Source organism: Hordeum vulgare, chromosome 7H (assembly GCF_904849725.1).
Source record: "Hordeum vulgare subsp. vulgare chromosome 7H, MorexV3_pseudomolecules_assembly, whole genome shotgun sequence".
Taxonomy (NCBI): domain Eukaryota; kingdom Viridiplantae; phylum Streptophyta; class Magnoliopsida; order Poales; family Poaceae; genus Hordeum; species Hordeum vulgare.
In genome coordinates this window covers 544912802-544919786 of record NC_058524.1, presented here as the reverse complement: position 1 = coordinate 544919786, position 6985 = coordinate 544912802, and the positions used below count along the sequence as shown (strand labels likewise).

At 44.9% G+C, this 6985-nt stretch overlaps 1 long non-coding RNA gene across 2 annotated transcripts; it reads left to right on the top strand.

Annotated features, from left to right (window-relative positions):
* The first annotated feature begins 2859 nt into the window (after nt 1-2859).
* Nucleotides 2860-6386, top strand: LOC123412736. Of its 2 annotated transcripts, none has more exons than XR_006613590.1 (3): nt 2860-2902; nt 3250-3316; nt 6315-6386. It is a non-coding gene; the product is annotated as an uncharacterized LOC123412736 (long non-coding RNA). The 2 variants fall into 2 exon arrangements; XR_006613589.1 differs by lacking the exon at nt 6315-6386 and adding an exon at nt 3528-3570.
* Nucleotides 6387-6985: the final 599 nt, after the last annotated feature.

Genomic DNA, 6985 nt, shown 5'->3' with positions numbered 1-6985 from the left:
GAGCCTTTTACTTATGCACTTTACTTTGTGATAGCCATATTGTTTCTTGTTATGTATCTAGCTATCACTTAGTTGTTTATCTTGCTTAGCATAAGTTGCTGATGCACATAGGTGAGCCTAGTTGTTTTAGGTTTTGTACTTAACAAATTAAACGTTAGTTTTATTCCGCATTTGTTCAAGCCTAAACCGTAATTATTTTAAAGCGCCTATTCACCCCCCCCCCCTCTAGGCGACATTCACGTCCTTCCAGCATCTTCATGCTACATCTCCCGCGGATTGATAAACCTTAGGTCATCCAATTGAGAAAAATTGTTGTTGTCCTACAAAACTCTACACTTGGAGGTCCAACAACGTTTACAAGAATAAAGTTGTGTAGTAGGCATCACAATGCGGGAAGGTGATGTTGGGGTTGAATCCGCCAAGCGCGTCATCGTCAGCGTATTCAGGCAAACCCGCATACCCCCACACTGGCGGCAAGAAGCTGGCCGGCAACACGACACTCTACTAGCTACCCCATGCGCGGTACTGGCCTATCTGTTGAGGCGGAAGGATCTGGCCCTCGTTCGCCATGGCCGCGCGAGACAACTCATCCTGCTCCGCCATTACATTCCTGGTCTTCTTCATGTTGAGCCTGTTTCGCCGGTCATTGGTGACCGCCGCCCGACGACCAACGTCGGCCTTCCACTGGGCGTTTGTCAAGCCCGGAGGCCTTGGCATCGGCGCCCTTGGCTTCCTCGGCTTTGGTTGGGGATCAGTGGCTAGGCGAGGGGCGACGTACTTCTTCGACGGCATGGCGATGGGATCTATGGGAAAAGGTGGGAGTTGCGGGGGAGATGAGGGATGGTGGGAAGGAAAAGGGAGGGAACATCAAAAAAGGCAGGAAACTTGACCGGTGTCACGACAATGTGGATCCACGTGCCTTTTCGCTTCAGCCGGTGCCCCCACGCGCCCCCGGTGCGCTGAGTTTGTCTTGGGCTCGCTGGATGTAATTTAGGCCCAAACTGGTGAAAACGGGGATCTGAGGACGCGGTTGGGACATTTTCATTCACCCAACGAAAAAAGGCAGACTGGGGGGCTGTTAGGGGCAGTTGGAGATGCTCTTACATTCATGTTGTGGGTGTTTTTTGCAGTGCCCGCAAGCATTGGCCTCTATGATGCCAAAACGTGTTGTTTTATGGACAATTTATCAGCATCCGTCGATGGTTCATTGCATGCACGCGCATAAGTTGTCGTATGAGATGTTCCAAATATTGTGATGTTCTTTGTTTTACTTATTGAAAAATCTAGGGTTGGGATTTCAGTTTTAAGTAAGATCCGACGGTTTGAGGAGTGACTGGACGGGCATTTCTATCACCCTTCCGAGTCATTGAAGTGAACAAACGGAAAACCTAGGGTCTATTTGGTTTGTGACCCCAGGCCCCAACTCACCCTACTAAAATATCAGTCATGCCAAATGCTTATCTCTTATCAGAAATTTTGGTCATTGGTTGGCCTTGTGAATAATTCTGTAGACTTTAAGTTACTCATCCCATGGTAAATGCTCACATGCTATCAATTTAAAAAAAAAAAATTTAACCATTTCAAATAATTCTGAAAAAAAATCATGAATGTTCACAACAGATGTTTGGGCAACCCCTAAAAATTCAGATCCAAATTCGAATAAACACCGAAAATCAAAAAAAGACAAATGAATAGTGTCAAAAGAAGAAAAATAACAAAAATAACACTATTCACATCTGATTGTTTTTCTTCTGCATGTGTATTTTGAACTTTGATCTTAATATTTAGGGCTTGTCGACATTTGTGTTGTGAACATCCATGATTTGTTTTTCACAATTTTGTGAAATGTTCAAATTTGAAATGCTTAAGTTGGTAGCATGGGAGCATGTAAGGGCTGGTATCACTGGATATTTTTTCCCACTCCATTTATAAGGTGCTTACCTGTGCACAACTCCCTGAATTTTTGTCCAAAAGGACCCCCTGTCGAGTGGGATTTTCAAAAGAGACCACCTGCGAGTGCAAACGACAAAAAAGACCCCCACCCCGGGTGGCGGCAGGCGCGCCAGGCGGCACGTGGCACCTGCCGCCACCGCACGAGGCGGCCGAGGGGCCTGCCGCCACCACCCCTGGCGGCCGGGGCCTGCCGCCACCGGCAGAGGCGGCCAGTGCCGGAGCCCGTTCCCGCCCACTCGTGTCCGTAACGGACAAGGCCGGGTGGGCCCTGCCGCCTCGGGAGCAGGCGGCCAGGCCACTGTTTCCGCGCGGCCGACACTGTTGATGATTGCGCTGATTTCCGCGCGGCCAGATTCCTAGGCTTATTTCCCGCTCGCACAGACGAAACAGTGGGAATTTTTCCCGCTCTCCACCGACGAAACAGTGTGAAACTTCTTCTTTATAAGCGAACCGCGTCGCTGCCTCCTCTCTCACTCTCTTCTCCTGCCGTTGCCTCCCGTGTCACTCCTCTTTCTCACTCTCTTCTCTTTCTCACAAGAGCTACTCCGTATGAATGTTTATGTGGCGATTTAGGACGGTTTAAAGTGAGATTTTGAAGACGTTGTAGTTGAAGAAAAGATAGATCAAGGTAAGAGCTTTCCATATCTGTTGGTTGTGTTTGCATGCATGATGTATTTATTTTGTTTGATTAGTTTCTAAGTATGTGTTTTCTTTTGTCTTAGGGAGCGTATTATCACTTTTGTGGAACTATTTTGAAGACGTTGTAGTTGAAGAAAAGATAGATCAAGGTAAGAGCTTTCCATTTCTGTTGGTCGTGTTTGCATGCATGATGTTTTTATTTTGTTTGATTAGTTTCTAAGTATGTGTTTTCTTTTGTCTTAGGGAGCGTATTATCACTTTTGTGGAACTATTTTGTCATGCGATATGAACTACTAAGTTGAAGATCAAGGTATGAGACTTTGTTCATATTTGTGTTCATGTGATAATAGGTCGACTATGTTCATATATTACCGATGATTTGTTCGTGTTTGCATGCAACTGGTATTTAGAAAGGAGCCGGAAAAATGCCTATCTAACTAGCATTTTTGTAAAAAACATGTAATAATATGTTAGCTCCATTAGTATTATTACATGCAAGACGCGTGTGTAATATATTTGTTTATTTGATAATTTGTCAACCCCGTAGAAATATGACTCGTGATATATATATATATATATGCATGCAGTATGTATTTTTAGACTTTTGCTAGCACGGAAATAATTATGTGTGTAATATTTTTGTTCATATGAAAATAGGTGGAATTCGCTGATATTATTCTGGTGATATATTATATTCGGAAGGATATCCTTATTTAAACCAGAGGTATGAATGACATATTGTAATTCATCTTCTATTTATTTTATAGATGTAGTGTCACGATAAATGATACAATATAAATTATTATGCGTAGATGTAATGGATGTTGTTAAATTGTTATATGTAAAAAAGATAAGTAATGGATGTTGTTATTACAATGTAAATATAAAAATATGATTTTTAATGGACTAACGATGTAAATATGGCTGCTCATTAGGTACTATGGAAAATTTGTTAGTGTTTTATGGGCACATCGTACGTGAGGGTCCTTCTGGTGTGGATGTGTCTAGGTGCGGGATGACTACGGTTGTAGTGAAAGACATGGTTAATGTAGAGTATGCGGCAGTTAGAAGGTGCATCCGATCGGTGTTTGGTTCAGCGATGAATGGAAAAAAAATGACCCTGGAGGCTTTCGTGGTTGAGGGAGGAAATCGTTGGGTTCTGCGACGGGTTACTGGTGAAAGAGCATGGGCGTCGTACATGGGTTTTTCAAGCAATCCCAATAACTCCATGTATGGACAACCCATGGTTTATGTGGAGTTCATTTCTGCCAGTGATGTCGCCGAGTGCAGTAGCGGTGCCGGTGAGGCCGAGTTGGCCATAACTGTAACCCCCGACGCCGGCCCATCGGAACCAAGGGGTGGCCAACAAGTGGCCATAACTGTAGCCCCCGACGCCGGCCCAACGGAACCAACAGGTGGCCAACAAGTGTATGACACGGGATATTGGTCTGCGGTCGTTGACATGAGCGAACATGTCGAGGGATTGCCGGAGGCGCTAGATGATGACGATGATGGTCATTCTTTTGCGTCTTCGGAATCAGATGATGATGAAGTTGTTCCTCCTGAGAATGCGGTCGCTGCAGCAATCAACCCAGAGTTTTTACAGGTTATGAGCATCACCAATGAATTTCACTCTGTTGCTGGCCTAGACGCGGGGAGTCTGGCCGTTGGACAGATTTTCCCAGATAAGAAATCTGCTAAACAAGCAATACATAGCTATGCAATTGCTATACACAGGCAACATAGAGTGAAGCAGTCTGATAAAAAGGAGTTGAAACTCATATGCATCCATCGCGAAGCGGGTTGCCGCGGAAGAGTTATTGCTCGCCAGAAGCCTGGGGTATGTCAGCCATGGCATGTCACAAAAATAGAGCAACATGGTTGTGAGCAAACCGGCACTCTTTGAGAGCACCGCAACGTGACTGCAGAATATGTGTCACAGGTGATGCAAACCATTGTGCAGCAAAGTCTTAATATTAGTATTAGGGCTTTGCGTGCAACTGCATCTGATCTGATTGGTTTCCCTGTCAGCTATAGCAAGGCTCGTCATGCAAAGGAAAAGATATTTCAGAGGTAGTATGGAACCTATGAGGAGGCGTACTCTTTTGCCCCTAGAATGTTGCATCAGATTTCAGTTGCTAATAGGGGGACTCAAGTTTTCCGGAAAGAACGTCCAAATCCATTAAACCCGGACGAGCAAATCCTGGACCGCTTATTCTGGGCATTCGCCCAGACTATACAAGCATTCAAGCATTGTCGTCCGGTTGTATCAATTGATGGTACATTTCTCACAGGAAAGTACAAGGGCACACTCTTAGTGGCGATGGCAGCTGATGCAAACAATCAACTTCTTCCTATTGCCTATGCACTAGTGGAGAGCGAAAACAAACATAGTTGGCTATGGTTCCTGTGTTGCCTGAAGATGGGTGTCATCAAAGATCGGGAAGGGGTTTGCATCATCTCTGATCGCAACACCGGACTATTAAGCGCGCTTGAGATAATTAAGGCTTCACAAGATCCAGATTGGGGGTGGCCCGATCTGGAGACAAGGTGGTGCATGAGGCATTTGGCAGCTAATTTTTATTCGAAATTCAAAAACAAAGATTGGTTCAAGCTATTCAAGAGGATGTGCATGCAGAAAACTACAGCAAAAATGAATGCTATCTGGGCAGGTATCAATGGTCAGATCGAGCGCGCATCCCTCCCGGCGAGAGAAGACCGGAGGGGTCGTCGAACAGCAATAAATTTGAGCCAGTGGATTAATGAGAATTATCCCAATTTGTACAAGTGGGCGCAGTCTCATGACACTGGCGCTAGATACGGTATAATGACAAGCAACATGTCCGAGGTGTACAATGGTGTTCTTAAAGGGGTGAGGGCACTACCTATCACAGCACTAATTGATGAAACTTGGAACCGGACTGTGTCATACTTTGCAGATAGAGTCACCGTTGCCAAGGCGCTAGTTGATTTGAACAAGACCTGGTCTGAGAAGATGCAAAGACATCTTGATGATAAAGCAAAGAAGTCGCAAAGACATGGGTGCAGGCAGGTAGATGCACTTAGGAATAAATGGTAAGTTAGTGTGCGAGCAAAGTTTGTGAAGGGTCACCACAGGGGAGCAAAAAAACAAGCTGTGACGCTTGGCGCAACCTCGTGTGAGTGCACTTGCAACAAGCCCAAGATTCTGGGATATCCTTGTAGTCACGTATTGCGGGCAGCTGCAGATCAACAAATTAGTGTCGAGCCATACGTATCACCATACTTCAACATGCACAATTTGTACAACACTTGGAATGGTGAGTTTTGGGCATGGGGCATTGATACGAACTACAAGCAATTATGGCCAGAAGGCACCACATGGGTTCCAGATCCCGCATTGATGCGAACCAGCAAGGGACGGCGTCAGTCTAGGCGTCATCGCAATGACATGGACCACAGCCAGTTGGGAGAACCAAGGCGATGCCGCGTATGTAGGTGTGCTGGTCACCCGCGTAGGGAGTGTTCGTATCGTAACAACAACACTGCGTGATATGTAATCATGCTATGTATTCATAATTTAATCGTGATGTAATATTCGGAATATGTATTTTAATTTAATCGTGATGTAATATTCGGAATATGTATTTTAATTTAATCATGACGTAATATTCGGAATATGTATTTTAATTTAATCGTGATGTAATATTCGGAATATTTAATTTTTTTCATCGTGATTGCAGGTTATGGCTGAAATGCCCCAGCTTTTGAATGGTTATCACGACAACCACCACCGTTGCCAGCTTTTCATAAATCTAAATCATGAAAATCCTCCTCAGACCTTCCGGCTTCGAACTGTAAAGACGCCCTGGTCAATAGAGAATCGGTTCCTTGAACACCTTGAGGCTTATGGACTCCTACATTTTGCGAACATCGCAGCTCGTCGAGGTAGTTTTACTGCCGACCCATCCCTTTTGACATCCCTCGTTGATAGATGGAGACCGGAGACCCACACATTTCACTTTCGATGTGGAGAGCTTGCACCTACTTTAAAAGATGTGTCAATGATCACAGCTTTACCAATTAGAGGTGTGCCAGTGGTACATCCACGAGTTTCTCCTAATTGGCCAGCAGATGTCTCTGCCCGTCTGAGGCTCGAAATGCCCATATCAGATCGTTCTGGTCCTCCTCGAGGTGTCCCACACAGCTGGCTTCGTATTAACTTTGAAATTTTATCTACCCATGCTGATCCTGAGACAACGAAGAGACACTTGTTTGCATATTTGTTGTGGCTCTTCGGTGTGATGTTTCCTAATTCTCACGGGGATGTAGTTTTGCCTGGTCTCATCTATTTTTCCGCAAAGATAGTAGACGAACCTTTACCCCAAAATCCACCATATAGCTTTGGTTCTGC